The following is a 10986-nucleotide window of genomic DNA, read 5'->3' on the forward strand; positions in this document are numbered from 1 at the left end:
CTGTATGATCATTTAGAAACAAGAAAGCATTTTTTAACCTTTTTATTATCAGTGATGAAGCGTAGAGTTGTGGTCATGAACGTCATGAAACAACCGTTGTTGTAGATGATGCCGCTGCTATCAGCTGTCAGCAGTAAACTGAATAGGCACCCACGTGGAGGGCTGGAAAATGACCAATCATAAGAGGCCTGGGGTCAGCCTTGGCCCCGCCCCCAATGCGTAAAAAGTCCTTGCTCCACGCGAGCAGAGCTCCACCGCGAGCGAGCACGGGGGAGAATCTGCTTCACTCAGTTGCTGAATATGTGCGCGAAGATCAAACAAGTGCGCGCGTTGAAATCTGCGCGTGTGACACGAAATAAATGCGCGTGCAGATGTGTTATCGCTCGCGCGACTTTTGACTCGAATATGACGCCATACTGCTCTAACTCAACAGACATGGCGTTTTTTCATGAAACATGAGAACTTATAACTTGACCATACATTGTCCAATCTGCCTCAAACTTGTCATGCATGATGATGGTTCATCACTGACCAGTTCTACATAGCAATATTTCATAAAGCCCCGCCCCTTTTGATTAGCCACGCCCCCTTGTAATAACTAATGAACCGTTTGTCCTAGAAACTTGTGAACTTGTCTGTGAACTCAGGACAGAGTCCCTAGCTGTATCCCAATGTCAAGGATCCTTCCTTGGTAGGATCCTTCCTTCAGAGTCGGGTCCTCCGAAGGCAAGGCAAGAGTCCTTCTTTTCACTGGTGTAACGCACAAATGGGACAGCCTTCGGTGTGTGCAGCTATGCGTCATTGCGTAACTGGACGTCCTGTTTGAATTCAGCGCCGCTCTCAGCCTTTTGGCTAAGATCAAGTGTAGTATCTGTTATTATCAGTTTAATAAAAATAAATTAAAAAATAGATAAATTCAGCGCCGCAATTTCAAAATCAGTTCACAACATGGATATGTCTTTGGCATCAGCACTCTGACACATATTAGTGAAAATGGAAGAAGATGCTTTGAGGTTGAATCTCCACGATTTAGTAAGTAAAAGCCACACAGTGGATTAAACTTGAATATTTAACTGATCCTGGCTGAATTTGGCCGCTACTTAGTTTCATAAAAGCAGCGGCGCATAATTCATCATGGAAATATGTTCTGTGTGTTATTTTACAGTACAGTACAATTACAGTTATTTATAAATAACAGTTATTTATAAATAACAATAACGGATAATAGCGGACTTTCGGTCCCTGTAAACACAATAAATAAATATATAACTTTCTGAATGGCATAGTTGCACATAGTACATCATCATCTGACGCATATAAATTAATTAACAATAACTTTAGCGACTGAGACGGCATTAATTAACTTAACCGGCAATGTATCCAGATGACGTTTATTATCTTTAGCTTAATATTCTGGCATTTGTTTATGTGTATGTTTTTGCTTGACTTTGAACACACGTTTTGTAAGTTATGTGACAACATTCAGTGTAAACTGAAAATACTTATTTAAATGCATATTGCGCCGCCGGCGTCGCTGCTTCTACGCTCGCCATTTTTAAATCTCCTAGTAGACCGGTGTGCGCAATGCTTTATGGGTAGTCGGAGCGCACGGAGGATACACACATACATCCTTGGAATTTGGGCAAAAGAAGGACTCTGTCCTCCGGAGCATCCTCGACATTGGGACAGTCCTTCGGCGGATATCGATGATGTAGTGTCCTTCAAATCCAGCCGTTTGAGCATCCTTCCTCGACATTGGGACATAGCCGCTGTTTAACTGCTGATTTAAGCTACGCCCCCTTTGTGTAGCCACGCCCCTTTTTACTAACTAGTGAACCATTTGTCCTACAGACTTGTATGAGGTGTCTGTGAACTCAGGACAGAGTCCCTGTTTAACTTCTGAGTTAAGCCACGAGAATCATCCGGCAGTAGTCCTGTGGCACTCCAAAATTTCCCTGGAATTTTGTTTGTAAAATTCGCTTAGCAGCGAGGCACGAGACATCTCTTATTATTGCTCATGTTTATTAGTGCCACGGCTTAGCAGCGAGGCATCTCTTATTATTGCTCATGTTTATTATTATTATTAGTGCCACGGCTTAGCAGCGAGGCATCTCTTATTATTGCTTATGTGATGAGTAGGGCTCTCCCCTCCCTCTTGCCAGGGCAGCCACACCCCTTAATCAACCCAACTGATAGCAGGTGAGTGCTAATCACCACAGTCCCTTTTTAAATGTAGCTGCAAGCAGCCTGCAGCAGGCTGGCCTTGCTCTCTTTACCTACCGTCCTGGTGGAGCAATATTGTCCCGGAAGGATCAGAGCTATATGTGGACGCAGTGGCTGCTCTCCTCCCCTCCTTGTGCTGTGTAGCACATAGTGCATTTGTATTCCAGATCACATAGGTAAAATGGTCATTTGTTATATTTTTTTAACTATGGTTTTGTGTCAGATACTCCTCCTTCTTTTAACAAATGCTACTTTTTACATTTGAGTTGTGTGCCATCATGTTTAATGTGACTTCTTACCTCTCGTGGCAGGAATGAGATGATGATGGTGATTGCTGCATGACCTAATTGCTGTAAGACAATTGCCAAGGTAATGCAATACCTTCAGTAGCAATTTTGTGGCATATTTATTTGTTTTGTTAATATGGTTTATTTTTGCCCTATTAGGAGGAGCTCTGACCTACTGCTGTTTTTGTCCCTGTTTAATTTACTTTGTATATTTTTGGGGTTATTTTGCTTTAGTATACTACCTGTGAGTGATTTTTATATAGTTGTTGGTGCCAGTACAGGTGGGCGGCCATATTTCTGTAGGCGGTGAGTCACATGGTGGAGGTTTTCCTTTTTTGTCTGCTTCTCCCCTGCCTGTGTTTTGCATGTATAATTTATGGCATTTTGCATGATTATTTTGACTTTGTGTGAAACTTATTGCGTGTCTTTTGTGTTGCAGTGCGTTTGACTTCCCTTTATCCCGGCCTGGTGGTGGTTCCCCCTTCCCCTCACTCACTCCCTCCTGCAGACTTCCCTGACACCCCCTCCTTTGTACTGGTAGCCATTTTAGCTTGTCACTGTTTACTGTTTAATACATTTTTAAGTATTGTGTGCATTATTTTATATCTAAATAAAATCTCATCTATTTGTCTATACCTGGAAACGCACGTCTCTGCTCCTCCTTTTATATTAAGAACCGAGGTAGTAAATGTGTATTTCCCTGGGTGAAACTCCCAGGGTGGCGTTGTCATATCCAGTGTCAGGGGCTTATAGTTGCCCCGGTCACACTTATGTTTATTTTGTGTGCTTGCAAAAGCACACTAACTATTATTCACCGGGCTTATTTTCTGTACTTGCTTGCAAAAGCACACTAATCACTATTCACTGGGTCTATTTTTATTATTTTGTGTGCTTACTTGCAAAAGCACACTAATTGTTATTCCGTGGGCTTATGTCTTATTATTTTGTGTGCTTGCTTGCAAAATCACACTAACTACTATTCACTTATTTTTATTCTTCCGTGTCATTTTTCGGTCGACTACTCCTCCCAGAGTTTTGGCCACACATACACAAAAAAGTATCAAACCGACCGGCTCGCTCATGACAAGTGTGCTATGACTTTTCTAAGGGTTTCGATAAACGGTTTTCAAATTATTGTGCAAAAACACGTCAAAAAATCCCCCCAATGTAACCCTATGGAGAGGCTAGAGTGGTGATGTCATTAAGCAGAGTGTAGAGGGAGAGGAAGATTTGTCAAAAAATAAATTTGAAAACTGCGCTCAAGGCCGCAAATTTCACTCTACAGAAATAAGTTATACATAGAAATGTAGGAAAATTTGTCCTCTACCTCACAATCCTCTGGAAAAGCTGTCAGAGTTATAGTTTGGACGTGGGACACACAAAAGTGCCACCAACACGCACCAACTGCCTCATTGGCTCCCATATTAAAAACGCAGGAAGATTTCTGAAAAGAGGAGATCCAACACTTTTTTTAGATTGCTCTAACAAAGCTATTTTTTCATCTTTCATAAAAAAAAATATAGATGTTCAGGAAGAACTCAGGACGCTCAAAGTGAAGTCGGATCAATGATAGGTATTATGGTTTTGCCAAAAAATGCTTTCTGTTTGAGGCCAGAAATTTCAGTTTGTCGACCTCTGGCTGCTCAGTGTGGCGGAACTGTCTCCACTGTCGGTTAATATCAGTTGATTGCTCTGCTCTGATTGGTCGACTCCACCTGGCCACCTGGTTGCTTAGCTACTAGGTCATTTAGGTCATCTTCTAGATTTTGCTAGATCCTTTTAATTTTTCTAAAAAATAATTTATATTCCTAGACTTTTTTCTAGATTTTTTTCCTAGTTCTTCTGAGAGCTTTTCTAGATTCTAGATTGATTCTTTTTTTTTATTTTTCTTGATCCTTCTCTAGATTTTTCTAAAGTATTTCTAGATATTTCTAGATCTTTTTCTAGATTTTCTAGATTCTTTTTCTAGAATCTAGAAATGCTTTAGAAAAATCTAGAGAAGGATAAAAAAAATCTAGAAACATCTAGAAAAGATTTCGAAAAATTAAAAGGATCTAGAAAAATCTAGAAAATGATCTAGTGTAAAAGCTAGGAAAAAAATCCAGAAAATGATTTTAAAAAATCTAGAATATGATCTAGAAAACAAATATCTAGAAAATCCAGAAAAAGATCTAGAAATATCTAGAAATGCTTTCGAAAAATCTAGAGAACGATTAATATAAATCTAGAAAATAATCAAGAAAAATCTAGAAAAGCTCTAGATCTCTAGCTTTTTCCAATATCTCTTTCTAGAGTTTTCTAGACTAAAGCTTTCAATTTGTTTCCTAGTTTTTCCTAGAGCTTTTCTAGATTTTTCTTGATTATTTTCTAGATTTTTCTTGATCCTTCTCTAGACTTTTTGAAAGCATTTCTAGATATTTCTAGATCTTTTTCTGGATTTTCTAGATGTCTTTTCTAGAATCTAGAAATGCTTTAGAAAAATCTAGAGAAAGTTCAAGAAAAATCTAGAAAATAATCAAGAAAAGCTCTAGAAAAGCTCTAGATCTCTAGGTTTTTTTTTCCAATGTCACTTTCTAGAGTTTTCTAGACCCTTCTCTAAATTTTTCTAAAGCTTTTCTAGCTATTTCTAGACTTTTTTCAATTTGTTTCCTATTTTTTCCTAGAGCTTTTCTAGATTTTTCTTGATTATTTTCTAGATTTTTCTTGATTATTTTCTAGATTGTTTTGAAAGCATTTCTAGACATTTCTAGATCTTTTTTAGGATTAGAGAAATCTAGAAAATGATCTAGAAATGCTCTTGTAAAAACTAGGAAAAAAATCCAGAAAAAGATATTTTTTTTAAATCTAGAACATGATCTAGAAAATAAATATCTAGAAAATCCAGAAAAAGATCTAGAAAAATCCAGAAATGCTTTCGAAAACTCTAGAGAAAGATTAATACAAATCTAGAAAATAATCAAGAAAAATCTAGAAACGCTCTAGATCTCTCTGGTTTTTTTTTCAATATCACTTTCTAGAGTTTTCTAGATCCTTCTCTAAATTTTTCTAAAGCATTTATAGATATTTCTAGATCTTTTTCTGGATTTTCTAGATTTTTTTCTAGAATCTAGAAATGCTTTAGAAAAATCTAGAGAAAGTTCAAGAAAAATCTAGAAAATAATCAAGAAAAATCTAGAAAAGCTCTAGATCTCTAGGTTTTTTTTCAATGTCACTTTCTATAGTTTTCTTTACCCTTCTCTAAATTTTTCTAAAGCTTTTCTAGATATTTCTAGACTTTTTTTCAATTTGTTTCCTAGTTTTTCCTAGAGCTTTTCTAGATTTTTCTTGATTATTTTCTAGATTTTTCTTGATTATCTTCTAGATTATTTTGAAAGCATTTCTAGACATTTCTAGATCTTTTTTTGGATTTTCTAGATTTTTTTCCTAGAATCTAGAAATGCTTTAGAAAAATCTAGAGAAAGATCAAGAAAAATCTAGGTAATAATCTAGAAATATCTAGAAAGATTTCAAAAATTAAAAGGATCTAGAGAAATCTAGAACATAATCTAGAAATGCTCTTGTAAAAACTAGGAAAAAAATCCAGAAAAAGATTTTTTTTAAAATCTAGAACATGATCTAGAAAACAAATATCTAGAAAATCCAGAAAAAGATCTAGAAATATCTAGAAATGCTTTCGAAAAATCTAGAGAACGATTAATATAAATCTAGAAAATAATCAAGAAAAATCTAGAAAAGCTTTAGATCTCTAGCTTTTTTCCAATATCTCTTTCTAGAGTTTTCTAGACTAAAGCTTTTCTAAAGATTTCTAGACTTTTTTTCAATTTGTTTCCTAGTTTTTCCTAGAGCTTTTCTAGATTTTTCTTGATTATTTTCTAGTTTTTTGTTGATCCTTCTCTAGACTTTTTGAAAGCATTTCTAGATATTTCTAGATCTTTTTCTGGATTTTCTAGATTTCTTTTCTAGAATCTAGAAATGCTTTAGAAAAATCTAGAGAACGATTAATATAAATCTAGAAAATAATCAAGAAAAATCTAGAAAAGCTCTAGATCTCTAGCTTTTTTCCAATATCTCTTTCTAGAGTTTTCTAGACTAAAGCTTTTCTAAAGATTTCTAGACTTTTTTTCAATTTGTTTACTAGTTTTTCCTAGAGCTTTTCTAGATTTTTCTTGATTATTTTCTAGATTTTTCTTGATCCTTCTCTAGACATTTTGAAAGGATTTCTAGATATTTCTAGATCTTTTTCTGGATTTTCTAGATATCTTTTCTAGGATCTAGAAATGCTTTAGAAAAATCTAGAGAAAGTTCAAGAAAAATCTAGAAAATAATCAAGAAAAGCTCTAGAAAAGCTCTAGATCTCTAGTTTTTTTTCCCAATGTCACTTTCTAGAGTTTTCTAGACCCTTCTCTAAATTTTTCTAAAGCTTTTCTAGCTATTTCTAGACTTTTTTCAATTTGTTTCCTAGTTTTTCCTAGAGCTTTTCTTGATTATTTACTAGATTTTTCTTGATTATTTTCTAGATTGTTTTGAAAGCATTTCTAGACATTTCTAGATCTTTTTTTAGGATTTTCTAGATTTTTTTCCTAGAATCTAGAAATGCTTTAGAAAAATCTAGATAATAATCTAGAAATATCTAGAAAGATTTCAAAAAATTAAAAGGATCTAAAGAAATCTAGAAAATGATCTAGAAATGCTCTTGTAAAAACTAGGAAAAAAATCCAGAAAAAGATTTTATTTTTAAAATCTAGAACATGATCTAGAAAATAAATATCTAGAAAATCCAGAAAAAGATCTAGAAAAATCCAGAAATGCTTTCGAAAAATCTAGAGAAAGATTAATAAAAATCTAGAAAATAATCAAGAAAAATCTAGAAACACTCTAGATCTCTCTGGTTTTTTTTCAATATCACTTTCTAGAGTTTTCTAGATCCTTCTCTAAATTTTTCTAAAGCATTTCTAGATATTTCTAGATCTTTTTCTGGATTTTCTAGATTTTTTTCTAGAATCTAGAAATGCTTTAGAAACATCTAGAGAAAGTTCAAGAAAAATCTAGAAAATAATCAAGAAAAATCTAGAAAAGCTCTAGATCTCTAGGTTTTTTTTCAATGTCACTTTCTATAGTTTTCTTTACCCAGCTCTAAATTTTTCCAAAGCTTTTCTAGATATTTCTAGACTTTTTTTCAATTTGTTTCCTAGTTTTTCCTAGAGCTTTTCTAGATTTTTCTTGATAATTTTCTAGATTTTTCTTGATTATTTTCTAGATTATTTTGAAAGCATTTCTAGACATTTCTAGATTTTTTTTTTTGATTTTCTAGATTTTTTTCCTAGAATCTAGAAATGCTTTAGAAAAATCTAGAGAAAGATCAAGAAAAATCTAGGTAATAATCTAGAAATATCTAGAAAGATTTCAAAAATTAAAAGGATCTAGAGAAATCTAGAAAATGATCTAGAAATGCTCTTGTAAAAACTAGGAAAAAAATCCAGAAAAATATTTTTTTTTTAAATCTAGAACATGATCTAGAAAATAAATATCTAGAAAATCCAGAAAAAGATCTAGAAAAATCCAGAAATGCTTTCGAAAAATCTAGAGAAAGATTAATAAAAATCTAGAAAATAATCAAGAAAAATCTAGAAACGCTCTAGATCTCTCTGTTTTTTTTTCAATATCACTTTCTAGAGTTTTCTAGATCCTTCTCTAAATTTTTCTAAAGCATTTCTAGATATTTCTCGATCTTTTTCTGGATTTTCTAATTTTTTTTCTAGAATCTAGAAATGCTTTAGAAAAATCTAGAGAAAGTTCAAGAAAAATCTAGAAAATAATCAAGAAAAATCTAGAAAAGCTCTAGATCTCTAGGTTTTTTTCAATGTCACTTTCTAGAGTTTTCTCGACCCTTCTCTGAATTTTTCTAAAGCTTTTCTAGATATTTCTAGACTTTTTTTCAAATTGTTTCCTAGAGCTTTTCTAGATTTTTTCGATTATTTTCTAGATTTTTCTTAATCCTTCTCTAGATTTTTCGAAAGCATTTCTAGACTTTTCTAGATCTTTTTTTTAGGATTTTCTAGATTTTTTTCCTAGAATCTAGAAATGCTTTAGAAAAATCTAGATAATAATCTAGAAATATCTAGAAAGATTTCAAAAAATTAAAAGGATCTAAAGAAATCTAGAAAATGATCTAGAAATGCTCTTGTAAAAACTAGGAAAAAAATCCAGAAAAAGATTTTTTTTTTTAAAATCTAGAACATGATCTAGAAAATAAATATCTAGAAAATCCAGAAAAAGATCTAGAAAAATCCAGAAATGCTTTCGAAAAATCTAGAGAAAGATTAATAAAAATCTAGAAAATAATCAAGAAAAATCTAGAAACACTCTAGATCTCTCTGGTTTTTTTTCAATATCACTTTCTAGAGTTTTCTAGATCCTTCTCTAAATTTTTCTAAAGCATTTCTAGATATTTCTAGATCTTTTTCTGGATTTTCTAGATGTTTTTCTAGAATCTAGAAATGCTTTAGAAACATCTAGAGAAAGTTCAAGAAAAATCTAGAAAATAATCAAGAAAAATCTAGAAAAGCTCTAGATCTCTAGGTTTTTTTTCAATGTCACTTTCTATAGTTTTCTTTACCCTTCTCTAAATTTTTCCAAAGCTTTTCTAGATATTTCTAGACTTTTTTTCAATTTGTTTCCTAGTTTTTCCTAGAGCTTTTCTAGATTTTTCTTGATAATTTTCTAGATTTTTCTTGATTATTTTCTAGATTATTTTGAAAGCATTTCTAGACATTTCTAGATTTTTTTTTTTGATTTTCTAGATTTTTTTCCTAGAATCTAGAAATGCTTTAGAAAAATCTAGAGAAAGATCAAGAAAAATCTAGGTAATAATCTAGAAATATCTAGAAAGATTTCAAAAATTAAAAGGATCTAGAGAAATCTAGAAAATGATCTAGAAATGCTCTTGTAAAAACTAGGAAAAAAATCCAGAAAAATATTTTTTTTTTAAATCTAGAACATGATCTAGAAAATAAATATCTAGAAAATCCAGAAAAAGATCTAGAAAAATCCAGAAATGCTTTCGAAAAATCTAGAGAAAGATTAATAAAAATCTAGAAAATAATCAAGAAAAATCTAGAAACGCTCTAGATCTCTCTGTTTTTTTTTCAATATCACTTTCTAGAGTTTTCTAGATCCTTCTCTAAATTTTTCTAAAGCATTTCTAGATATTTCTCGATCTTTTTCTGGATTTTCTAATTTTTTTTCTAGAATCTAGAAATGCTTTAGAAAAATCTAGAGAAAGTTCAAGAAAAATCTAGAAAATAATCAAGAAAAATCTAAAAAAGCTCTAGATCTCTAGGTTTTTTTCAATGTCACTTTCTAGAGTTTTCTCGACCCTTCTCTGAATTTTTCTAAAGCTTTTCTAGATATTTCTAGACTTTTTTTCAAATTGTTTCCTAGAGCTTTTCTAGATTTTTTCGATTATTTTCTAGATGTTTCTTAATCCTTCTCTAGATTTTTCGAAAGCATTTCTAGACTTTTCTAGATCTTTTTCTGGATTTTCTAGATTTTTTTTCTAGAATCTAGAAATGCTTTTTAAAAAAATCTAGAATATGATCCAGAAAACAAATATCTAGAAAATCCAGAAAAAGATCTAGAAATATCTAGAAATGCTTTTGAAAAATCTAGAGAAAGATTAAGAAAAATCTAGAAAATAATTGAAAAAATCTAGAAAAGCTCTAGACCTCTAGATTTTTTTTCAATATCAGCTTCTAGATCCTTCTCTAAATTTTTCTAAATCTTTTCAAGATATTTCTAGACTTTTTTCTCAATTTGTTTCCTAGTTTTTCCTAGTATGTTCGTGTCACAGTGTGTGACATCATCGCAAGAGTGTAGAGGGAGAGAAAAAATTGACAAAAAATTAATTTGAAAACTGCGCTCAAGGGTGCAAATTCCACTCTACAGAAATAATTTATACATAGAAACGTAGGAAAATTTGTCTTCTCACTCACAATCCTCTTGTAAAGCTGTCAGAGTTATAGTTTGGGTGTAGGACGCACAGACGTGCCACCAACACACACCAACAGCCTCATTGGCTACCATATTAAAAACGCAGGAAGATTTCTGAAAAAGGGAGATGTAACAGTTTTTTTAGATCGCTCTAACAAAGCTCTTTTTTCATTTTTCTTTAAAAAAACCATATGTAGACGATCAGGAAGAACTCAGGACGCTCAAAGTGAAGTCAGATCAATGATAGGTATTATGGTTTTGCCAAAAATGCTTTCTGTTCGAGGCCAGAATTTTCAGTTTGTCGACCTCTGGCTGCTCAGTGTGGTGGAACTGTCAGTTAATTTCAGTTGATTGCTCTACTCTGATTGGTCGACTCCACCTGGCCACCTGGTTGCTTAGCTACCAAAGCCCCCCCCCCCAGACTTGGCATTTTTTCATAAAACATGAGACCTTATAACTTGACCATACATTGTCCAATCTGCCTCAA

General features: G+C 32.8%; 1 pseudogene; it reads left to right on the forward strand.

The window, feature by feature from the left end:
- Window positions 1–830: 830 nt before the first annotated feature.
- Window positions 831–933, forward strand: LOC131969211 (U2 spliceosomal RNA; annotated as a pseudogene).
- Window positions 934–10986: the final 10053 nt, after the last annotated feature.

This window comes from Centropristis striata, chromosome 3, assembly GCF_030273125.1.
Source record: "Centropristis striata isolate RG_2023a ecotype Rhode Island chromosome 3, C.striata_1.0, whole genome shotgun sequence".
Lineage (NCBI taxonomy): Eukaryota > Metazoa > Chordata > Actinopteri > Perciformes > Serranidae > Centropristis > Centropristis striata.